Raw genomic sequence first — 12,335 nt, forward strand, 5'->3', positions numbered from 1 at the left:
ACCATGACTTTCCAACAGGGACATGTGGTCACCTTTGCTGTGACAATCCTTGATGCTACCCCACAAGAGACACTTTGACAAGATGCTTCAGCATATGGTGATGTGCTGATGTGGAAAAGCACTCATGCCTCCCTTGCACTTTCAGCTTCTACTTATCAACCACAGGGTAGGATCAGTCCTTCAAAGGATATTAACAAGGACACGTTATGAAGGCTAGAAGGCTGTCCTCTATGAGCTTTTTGAAGTGAGAAATACTTTAATACAACTTTTCTCAAGGGAAAACTATGCCTTTTGTGTAAAGTACTTAAAAATAGGCAAGTGACATTAAATTAAATATTCCTAGACTTATTTCTCTAAATCCCGACCTAACAAGGCAGAAAATTGTACCTCAAAATTGATGTCGTTTACTTTATACCATCAATTATTAAGAAGTGTTTGGTACATAATAGCTTCAGGAGTCTTGATCAGAAGATAAATGGAGGATGAAACAATGAGAGAAAAAGGATGTGAGAGGCACTGAAGTACTGCAAATGTCCCACTGGGGCCTTTACGTGTCCCTTCCTTTCCACATCTCTGGCCCCTAACTATTCCTCCCCATCCCCTCTTGATGAAATTCACGTTGTCTAAACAATAGGTGCTAATCCACAAGAACTTCTCTCTTTTGAGAACCATTCTTACTCACAACTTAGGAAACTAGCTGAACTTGCTGACCCTTTCCTGCTAAATCCCTATAGAAGACCCCTCCTCCTTCTCCAAATTAGAAGGCCTCTTTAGAGACTCTCCTGCCTGACATGCAACAAGGAAGGTTTATACTAATGGCATTCTGGGTTGGATGTGGTAGCGTATGACCTGTAATTCCAGCACTTTGGGAAGCCAAGGTGGGAAGATCACTGGATCCCAGGAGTTCTAGACCAATCTGGGCAACATGACAAAACCCCATCTCTACAAAATGACATTTTAAAAATTTGCTGGGCATCGTGGCACGTGCCTATAGTCCCAATTACTTAGGAGGCTGAAGGGGAAGGATCACTTGAGCCCAGGAGGTTGAGGCTGCAGCGAGCCATGATCATGCTATTGCACTCTATCCTGAACAACAGAGTGAGACCCTGTCTCAAAAAGAAGAAAAGAAAAAAGAAAAAAAATCCCCAAACTAATAGTATTCTGGTTGATTTTCTTCCACAAAAGGATAGCTATTCGAGAGAACTAAGAAGGTAAATATCAGGGGAAAGTTACTGATTTTATGACTGCCAACCTTTGCAGGTGAGCTAGCGTAAAAGCACAAATTGAGTGTTTAAAGCCACAAATATGATAGCTTGGACTTTTTGTTTGTTTATAGCAACTGTCTTCCCCTGAGTGCATCGAAAAATAATCTCTAAATCATAAAGAAGTGGTTTTACTTCTGTATCCCTTGATGTTGACAAACAAGAATTCATTTGATCTTGACAGTAAGATATTAAGATAGACAAGTATAGATATTAACATCATCATTTGACAAATAAAGTGAGCCTTAGGATGATTATATTAGGATGATTATATTAGGATTATATTGGGATGATTATATATGACTTGCTTTAAATTGGCCCACAGGTAGCAAAGTTTTTTGGAACAAACATTTTATTTCATGATTTCTGGAAATTAAACTTGTCCTGAAATGAGAATTATAGGAGAAAAAATGAAGCCATCTAGATTTTGGGAAGGGACCATTGTTTTTGTTGCATCATTGCTTTATCTTACCACTAACAGAGTAGCTAGCACTTAGGAGATAATAAATACTTACTGAATGAAAAGAAAAAAGAGTTGAGAGTTCAAATGAGGTCTATCACACATGCTCTGTGCGTGGCAGCAATGGTGAGAGAAGTAATATTGGATAAGAAAGAGCAGGCAGAATCCTTAAGAGATTAGAGTAGACCGGAAGCTAACCTTGCAAGAGCCTGGAATCTAGTGGATAAACCTATGCAGAACCAAGGAATTTCCAGGTAAAGCTATAATTTGTAAAGCACAGCTGGACTCTGTTTGCATTTGTTCTATTATTTTTAAAATCTAGGTTTTGTTGGACTCAGGATAAGTAGCCAATCACTTTAGGTGAACAGGTAAGAGGAATAAAGTTAATTTACCAGCAAGTAGCCCAAAGCCTTTGTCTTCTCCATGCCGTATGTAAGGCACAACTGGACTTCAGGTCAAGTGACAAAACCTGTTAATACCTACAGTCAATGTGATAGGTGGAGAGGAGAGTGGGTTGTGACTAAGGTAAATAGAAATATTCACTTCCAAATGCTTTAAATGACCACTTTTTATACTAAGGACTTTGGTTCACGTAGCATTTATTTCTGTGTATCGGGTAAGGAAGGAGAGTTTATTTTTTTCATATGGATAACTAGCTGTCCCAGTACCATTTATTGAATGAACAGTATTTTCCCATTGGTCTCAATAGGAAATGGAGCCCGCTCACGTATCTGCATTCAACTACCCGATCAGCTGGGGCCTGACTGGCACTGGAGTGACAGGGTGACTAGGGCCACCAGGAGGTCAGCCTAGTCTTGCCCATGTAGTAGCTGACAACGTTCCTCTTAAGGGGTAGGCACAGAACTGGCATACATTGACCAAATGACATTTCCATTAATGTCATTGATTAAGGGTTCGTTTTTAAGTGGATTCATTTGCATTATTTCTATTCTATTTCTAATTTATTTTATAAAAATTATAAAATAAAAATTATGAAGGGTGTCTGTGTGTGTGTGTGTGTGTGTGTGTGTGTGTGTGTGTGTGTGGTATAAAGAATAATATAGCAAACATCATGCAGCTTTAGAAATAGAACATGTCCCCTGTATATTACTCCCTGGTTGTAACTGGCTCTTTATAAAAATGTTTCTAAGTCTCCAAATTTATTAGAATTATAGCATCGTAAGTTTGGAAGACCATTTAGTTCAGGTCCTCATCAGTCTATCTGTAAGAGAATGAATAAGCTGTGGTATATTTATACACTGAAAAAGTATACAGCAGTTACAATGATGATGTCAATGTTTATCAAAATGGATTTTTTTTTTTTTTTTTTTTTTTTTTTTTTTTTTTTTGAGGCTGAGTCTTGCTCTATCGCCCAGGCTGGAGTGCAATGGTGCAATCTCAGCTCACTGCAGCCTCCGCCTCTCAGGTTCAAGCGATTCTCCTGCCTCAGCCTCCTGAGTAGCTGGGATTACAGGTGCCCGCCACCATGCCCAGCTAATTTTTGTATTTTTAGTAGAGGCAGGGTTTCACTGTGTTGGCCAGACTGGTCTCAAACTCCTGACCTCAGGTGATCTGCCCACCTCAGCCTCCCAAAGTGCTGAGATTATAGGCGTGAGCCACTGCACCTGGCCAACATGGATATCTATCAAAGCAAGTTGGAGTGAAAAAGGCAAGAGGCAATAGGATATGTAATGTATGGTACAATTTATATTTCATTTAAACACCTTTATATAACGTATTATGAACAGTATCTACTACTGATTTTGTATAAGCGCATATATAGCAAAGGTATTCTTATATGTACTAGAATCAACCCCAAATTTCAGAATAGTAGAAATATCTGGAGAGGAAAGGAGGTAGGAAGGGAAGAAGGGGAATAGAATTTGGTGAGCATTTAGCTTTGAATATTGTATCAGTTATCTATTGTTGTGTAACAAACTACCTCAAAACTTACAGGCTTGAAAACAAGCACTATTTATTGCTCTTGATTATGTGGATTGACAATTTGGGTGAAAATAGCTGGGCACCTCTGGTTTAATGTGGGCTCACGCTTGCATCTGCATTCAACCACCAGATCAGCTGGGAACTGACTGGCCTGGAGTAACAAGATGACTGGGTTCATGTCTCTCACCGCCAGTGGGATGGCCTGGTCTTGCCCATGTGTAGCTGACAGAGTTTCTCTAAGGGTTAGGCTCAGAACTAGCACATACTGGCCAGATTAAGTCACAGAGCCACATTGTACTATCTTTATCAAGTCACAAGGCCAGCCCAGATTCAAAGGATGGTAAAATAAACTTTTTCTTTGATAGGAGAAAAAACAAAGTCATCGTGAAAGAGGTGTGCCCACAGACAGAGGTGGAGGTGGTGGCTCTGTGTGTTTTTGTAATCCACCACAGCTGCATCTCTAGCTTCAGTTTTAATCAGAAAAAAAAAAAGGTTAAAATTTCAAAACTCTGAGGAGTAGATATGTGGGCATTTGTTATTCCCGTACATTTCTGCATGCTTGAAATAATTTATAATTGATCATTTCAATAATATTTAAAATGTGATTATGTGGTTATCTTGGCTTACCAGAAATATTTCCTGCATCCCATCAAACCAACACAATAACTCCTAGTTACATACCTAAGAATTTCACCACCTGCATCCTTTAACATTGTATGGATAAAATTTGCCGCATATCGGGGACCTGGGTGAATTTCCATTTAAATAGCAACGTTCAGCCTTCTGATTTGCTCCTGTTGTTCTAATTACTTACCTGGAGAAATTGTTTCCTCATTTTCTAACCTATCCTACCATAGGCCTCTGCTGTGCCCAGTCAGATTTTGGCTTAGGAAAACATCTGTAGACTGCATGATAATAATAGCAGATATGATTGCGTGGATCTCTGTGAAGGTGTGTGTGTATCTGCAGATGTGCTTATTGCTACAAAAGGAATGAAACAAAATATGTGATAGGCATGAAAGATATTGCCACAACTTCTCCATTATCTACAGAGGGATTTATCCACAACCAAATTTTAAAATCAGGGTAGAATCCTCAAATGTGTTTCTGAGTTTTCCCCTCCTGCTGATTGTGTGTAAGGGGAACGCAAACTAATTCTAACGGCAGCCTAGGAAAAACATAATTAAGGATACAAATATATTACAGGCCATACATTCCAAATTCTAACACGTATTATGTTGGGTAATCTGCTATTTTGGATTATCTCTTTATTTCTAAGGTTGAGAGTTTTCTATTTCCACTATTAACTTCCTCATCTATGTATAGATAAGCCCTTTAAATTCGTGTTCAACTTAAAATGGGACCTGCTGTACCCAAGAAATACCAAGAATTAGTCTCCTTCCGTGCCACCTTTCCAGACCTTTGAGTCTCCCCATTCAGCCACATGTGACAATCTGTCCCAGAAAATTGGAAAACCGTTCACTTTAATTGGTTCTAAAATGGAGGATTCAGTGCCTGTGCTGAGTTTGGGGATGAAACTAACATTTTACAAAGCCCAGCCCAGCAGCAGCTGCCCTTTGGGATTTGGGAGGTAGAGCAGCAAGTCACTCTGGAATTTAGAGCTTTATTACAAAGAAGTGCTAACTCTTCGGATTCTGCTTATAAATGGAATAAAGGGAGAATCTGGTTCACCCATGAGCGCTTTAACCTTGTACATGCTCAATATCCTTATGAAATGCAATATCTTATGATCCTTTAAATAACAAATGACCTTATTCCCTTTTATGGGGTCATTAAGGCCTCTAACAGTCCAGGTATAAATCCCAGCTACTACTGTGCATCTTAATTTACTATTCATATGTGAATCTCTCTTTGGTTCCCAATTACTATACAACAGCAACTGGCTCATCAAATTATCCCCATCGGAATGTGTCTGTTAAAGACATTGCAGTTTACATCTCAGGGCCCTAATTAAAGTCACAATACTTGATAAACCTTGAACAACTAGTAATTGGAAACTAACAATTAGTACCAGCCACCTTAGTTGATATCAGCTCTACTGCTGGCTACATGACTAAGCAAAAGGAAATTAGTACACCAGAGATGGCCCAGATGCCAAATATATGTTTGAGCCACTCCTGGGTTTCAGCCAAAGCAATGAAAAGAACTTGGCATTAAAATATTATTAGCTAAAAGTCTTTATATAGACATCTGTGCCATGGAACAGATCAGTCTGATATTCCTGTGGCTTTTCAGCCTTTATCATCCTCATTACTGTTTTCATCATCCTGTCTCTGGGTATCTGTGGAGATGGTGCTATAAGACCACCTCTTTGAGCTTCTTTTCCTCTCAAAAGCCTACAGTTTGCTTTCTTTCCTAACAAAGCGCAGGTCACATCATCCTACTGTATTCTGTATATACTCTCCCTCTTTACACCCCTTGTGGTCTACATCTTCAGAATGTCTGAGGCTGAAGGCATAGTAGGAAGCCCACAGATTGATTTGGGGAGTATATGAGAAGCTTGAAGGACTGTAGGCACTATGCCTGTCTCCCAATTAGCTGGCATATTATTCTGGGAACACACGCTTTGGAGGCAATAGGAAAGAGTATATCCTGGTTCTCTATCCTGGAGACTCGCTGATGGGTCTTTTGCAAATGAAAATGTGTTACCAGTGGCACTTTGCAATGGGCAGCAAGAGAGGAAATCCCTCAGAATGACCTTCTGTTTTGCTGGTCAGCATCCCATCTCCACTCTCTTATTCCCATTTCATTGAATGGGAATAGGGATATTACTTCGGCAGACTTGATGAAGCATCCCAAATGCCTTCTCTCTAATCCACCTACCTCGTGATTTTCCAGGAGTTCTTGGCAATGGGAAAAGTGTGATGTTTAAGCAGTCTTTCCTGAAAACATGGCTTCAGTTACCATGGCAAATACAATTTGGGATGGTTTTGTAATCTTAATCCTCCTCTTTTTCACTCTTCTCAAGAGAGCCCAGATGGTCATTTCAAAGTATTCCAAAAAATTAATCAGACAAAGGAATGATAGGTGGGTTGGACCTTGCATTTTGTGTTTTGTTTTAAAGTGAACAAGTACGTCTTAAGTAGTTTTGGAGTTTTATCACAAAATAAATACATATTCTCAGCACTTTATCTGCTCTACAAATTGACTAAATAAGTTTTTCACACCAGCATTGGGTTCTGATTTATTCCATGGCAGGTTCTGGGATCTCCTTCAAGCCTGTCCTTACATAGCACCTGGATGTATATAATATAAATTTCCTGTTCTATCCTACCATGGTGGCTCAAACCTAGAAGAGAGTTGAGCCAAAGAGTATCCAACGTCAAATTACTGCAGACAGATGTAAGAGTTTCTTCTTGTACAGAATAGATCCTTATTCCCTGGACTATTGTCAAGATTGAATAATTTGAAAAGCAATGATCAGTATACACAGATGGGACGCTTCTTAAGTGGTTTTGTGCAGAGTTTATTCATATTTTGAATCTAATCAGTGCTCTTTTGAACTATTTAAAATAGATCTAAATTCAAATCCTGTAATTTCCTGTCAATCAAAAGTTTAAAGCTGTGACTAGATATTGGCCAATGTATAGCAGTTCAAGAAAGCCAGTGACTTATATATTGACACTCATAGCCACGAACAACCCTCAGCAAAACCATCTAATGAGTGTCTTTTCTCTGCTCTACAGCTCTTTATCCTCTTCCTAGTTTCTCCCTTTCTCCAAGCCTATCCTACAACCATTAATAAAGGGCAGACTCTCAGCTGGTGGAAAACCAATCCACTTTATCTGTGACAACCATAAATATTACCTGATATTCTGTGGTATTCTTGACAACCCAGAGGCCTCAAGAGAGAAAAGAATGAAACTCTGATCATGTATATAGTATAACAAATTAAGCAGGACAATTTACAGAGGCCTCACAAGCAAAAGAACTAGCAAGAAGAAAGTAGAAGATAGTGGGATAAAGGAATGTACTCTTTGTCATACCTTATCAAATGGAATTTATACAGGGCTATCTGCTAAGGAACTCATCAAATCTTTGAGCCTATAGGGTCTATAGAACTTAGAGTTCATGTAATCCAAGACTTTTTTCTAACATATTAGGCTTTCCTAGATGGTCACTGATATGGTTTGGCTGTGTCCCCACCCAAATCTCATCTTGCATTGTAGCTCCCATAATTCTCACGTGTTGGGAGGGACTCAGTAGAAGATAACTGAACCATGGGGGCAGTTTCCCCCATACTGTTCTCATGGTAGTGAATAAGTCTCATGAGATATAATTGTTTTTACAAGGCATTTCCCCTTTCACTTGGCTCTCATTCTCTCTTGCCTGCCACCATGTAAGATGTGCCTTTTGCCTTCTGCCACGATTGTGAGGTCTCCCCAGCCATGTGGAACTGAAAATCAATTAAATCTCTTTTTCTTTATAAACTACCCATTCTCAGGTATGTCTTTACCAGCATTGTGAGAACTGACTAATACAGTCATTTAGTCTGTCCTTGAATACCTATAGGGACAAGAGAGTAATTATTTCAAAGTGTGGCACATTATATTGTTGAAAAGTTCTGATTCCTTATGTTAAATCAAAGTTTGTTTCTCAGAACCATTCTCCCATTGGTCTTAGATCTTCTCTCTAGAGATATTCAGAAAAATAGCTGTTTCTTCTTGCTTATTAGCAGTTTGTTTACTCATTATTCCCATTATTCTCATTGTAACAATTTTTGTTATTTTAGAAAATACAAATATACTAGTAAAACTGCAACCACATAGAACCACTGTATTAATATTCCAATATGTATCTTCTAATTTTTATATCTTTTTAGAAAAGATTATAGTGTACATATTGTATAAAACTGACTATATTTGGATAATATTAATCAAAAAAATTTCATGTGTTATAGCATATGCAGCATTCTTCCACAGCAGTAATTTTTCATAGCTGCATCATCTCCTTTTGTATGATTGAGCCATATTTTATTTATTCTATTCCTGCTGTTAAGCATTTAGATATTTTTGAACATTAAATCACTACAATTCATATTTATTAATTCATGTATGAATATGGGTTGATTGTCCCTTTATGCTGACAATTGTACTTGGTACTGGGAAAAACAGGGTAAAACAATTTCAAAATGATCCCTGTCCTCAAGGAGCTCATATCCTTGTAGCTTAATTTATAGTAATTTGATTGCCTTAGGTAATACGTAATTTTACTTCCCCATAAGGGAAGGGAAATAGAACAGAGAAAATACACATTGTACATTTATTGTGGAAGCTAGCCAGCAGCCCACAATGCAACGGGGCTCTCTCTTTGTTCCCAGGTGGATCAGCAGGTCGATAAATAATAGACACACACAAGATAGTGAAAGCTGGGTCCGGGGGGTCACCGCCTTCTCGTCCCACAGTGCCAACAATGCACTGGATATGCCAGCATTTAGTATTAAATTTAGTGAGGGCGTGGGTAGGTTAGTCAGGGATTTATGAGGTGAGATGGTCACATGGGGATGAAGTAATTCTTTAACATAACATCTGTATGCAGAAGTACAGTATACAGAGATAAGAATTTACAATATAGTGTGTGTATCAGTAATTTCTAACAGCCTTCAAACAGGAACACAATCTTTCCATAACCTATGATTAGCAAGATATTAATCAGCAGTAACAGTTGCAGCAAAAGCTGGTTACAAACAATCTATAGAAACAGGATGTGAAACTAGACAATTGGTTAGACCAGAAATTCTCAGAAGGGAGTATGCCTTAACCCTAAAGAGGCCTAGAAGAGCCGTAGCAAGATGAGGGCGTTTATAGCCCTATCTTATCCATATGGAGAGGCACCCCCCATGCGTATGTTTATAGGCTCTCCACAAGGGTCGCATTCCATTCCCAGAGCTATGAACATCTGCTTTTCTGGGATAGGAATCTTGGTGATGTGAAATCTCCCTGACTGCATGTCCATTCATAGGCTCTCTGCAGGGGGAAGTACATCTTGTGCTGTTGGCTCATTCTGGCAGTCCAACCTGGCATTATCTTTACACAATCCTGCACGCAATTTTGTATTTACAATAATCAGGAACGTTTCATCTTTTATTCCATAGCAATAGTTTCAGGGGGTCTCCCTACGTACATTGGAGAAATCTTTGGCTGTTCATTGAGAAGTGGTCATTGAGAAGTAGTTCATTGAGAAGTACGTAGGGGTCTCCCTACGTACATTGGAGAAATCTTTGGCTGTTCATTGAGAAGGTGCACTCCATCCAGGAGTACACCTTCCTTGTTTGAGAGAGCCTGTTTCCTCCCAGTGTCCCCAGCACTGAATTTTTATCACTTTGTAAAACCTTCCAAATTTGAGGTTGACTATGAAGAAATCACACCGTAATTTTCATTGGAATTTCTTTAACTTCTAGTTATTTACTGTCATTTTTGGGGGGAATTGTTAAAATAAGCCACATTCAGCACACTCGGGTATTCATCATAAAATACTCTAAGATTTAAAAAATGCTCTTTTATAAGCTAACAGAATTTTAATCAAAGATAGAAAATGCTTATGACCTAATTTCATCTTTTACATGAATAAGCCAAATTGTTTGCTTGCTTCTTCAAGTGACTGGTTTATTTTTTTAGCAAGTGTTACAAGGTGTTCACAAGCTGAGTGCTTTTTTTGAACACCTGATTTCTTCCACTGAAAAGCCTTTAACCCCATGAAAACAGGTTTTAATAGGGTTAATTTAGTTATTCAGGCTGTCACAGTGACATCACTCCCAATTATCTTGTGGTGGTATGTATTTGTCTCAACCTACACATTATTTTAACATAGCTGTGTTTAATAGCATGTGGAGAGAGTAAGTAACTGTTTTGTTTTGTTGAACAGAGTAGCACATGATCTGTCCAACAGCCACCATCATGAAACAGAAAATAAGTTGGTCTCAGAGCATGAGAACAGAGAATCTAAAATGCAAGTCCAAGCCTTGGTAATACTGGCAGATTCCCCTCTGGGGTTCTTACTGTTGCCTTTCCCCAGGTCTGCAGCCCTTACTGAAATGGCATCGCAGAGAAGTAGCTAGATACTGCTTCAGAGCACTGCACCACAGGTCTGTGACCCTCTAACAAATCACCTGAGCTTGTCTGGTGGCCTATAGGCAATGATAGATGCCCTAAATTATAAGCAGGACCCAGAGTAAAGAAGACCCAGGCATGCGAGTGTACAGAGGGTTCTGCTTATTCTCTAAGGAACCAGACAGACTCACTTGCTAGAGGTTTCTTCCTCCATTCTCTGGCCAAGTTGCCCTCACCTTTTAGCCACATTTCTCTCTTCTTCTCTGAGATGGTTGGGAAGCTCCATGCAGTTAAACTAAAGATATATATGGCTCATCTTGGGTGACACTTTTCCAGGAAGCTCCTTCTGGTCCTTTCAAATGTGTATACTGGACCTCTCTTCTGAGGCCCAATGGCACTAATAATAGCAAACACTTCTATAGGGTTAATTATGCTAGGCATTCTTCTAAACACTCCCTTTAATTAACTCACTTAATCCTTGCAACAATCCTATGAGAAGAATATTATCTCAGTTTTGTAAGTGAAGAAAATGCAGAAGATAGAAGTACCTTGCCCAGGGTTACACAGTTGATAAGTAGAAGAGCCAGAATTCTAGCCCAGGCATTCTGGCCCTAGAATCCACTATGCTATAGTTTGTACCTCTCCTTTGGCAAATATACTCAAACACAAACTCTGCTCTGAAAAGACAATTCCAGTTCCCTTTTTTTCTTGATATGGAAACCAAGCTCAGAGTGATCTGCCTAAAGCCACACTGTCAACAAGGGGCAAAAGTGAAATTAAAACCAGATGTCCTGCCTCCCCCTTCATTATATTGCTCAAGGAGGGCATCTGGTATTGTAGTTATTTGTCTGCTTCTCCTAATCACATCACTGGATGTAAACATCCTCAGCATGGCAGAGTGCATTATTTTATAAATGTTAATCTTTTATACTGCACCTTCCCTATCTGTACTATTGTTATTTTAATATTCAATTTAATATAATTTTTACTGCCCTTGGTTTCATCCTATGAAACAATATGGAAACCATGGCTTTGCCACCCTGATTTTATCTATTTTTCTAGTACATGTTAAAATAAACACGTTTTTTTTTTTTTAGGTTTGCTTGTGTGCTTCATAAAGTATGGGGCTCTCTACCAGAAGACATAATGCCACAATGAGGAAACACTGGTTTAGTAAACAGAGACACAGATTTAGAGATGGGGTCAAGTGCCAGCTCTGTCACTTACTACCTTCTGGGCTAATCATTGGAGCTGTGGTTATTCTTCTGGAGATCTTCTGCAGATAGGGTTAAAATAGCTTTACCCTGCTTACCTTTATGACTGACTGTGAGGCTAGATTGAGAAAGAGATAGTTCTTTGTGAACTCTAGAGCACAATCCTCCTCTTTTTGCTCCTCCTCCTTATAATCCTCATTATTCACCTCTGTATTCCCTATAGCACCAGTCTGAGAACGTTGTGGGTAACAGATACTTCAGGCATGCCTATGGGATGAATAGAAATGTTTTCTAAGTCTGTGTTACCCAAGTGTCAACTGGAAGTTCAGAGGAGTAAGAAGAAGGTTAAATCTCACCTGCTATCTTGAAAGTGCTCCCCTGCTTA

The sequence above is a fragment of the Macaca nemestrina genome, chromosome 14 (assembly GCF_043159975.1).
Source record: "Macaca nemestrina isolate mMacNem1 chromosome 14, mMacNem.hap1, whole genome shotgun sequence".
NCBI lineage: Eukaryota > Metazoa > Chordata > Mammalia > Primates > Cercopithecidae > Macaca > Macaca nemestrina.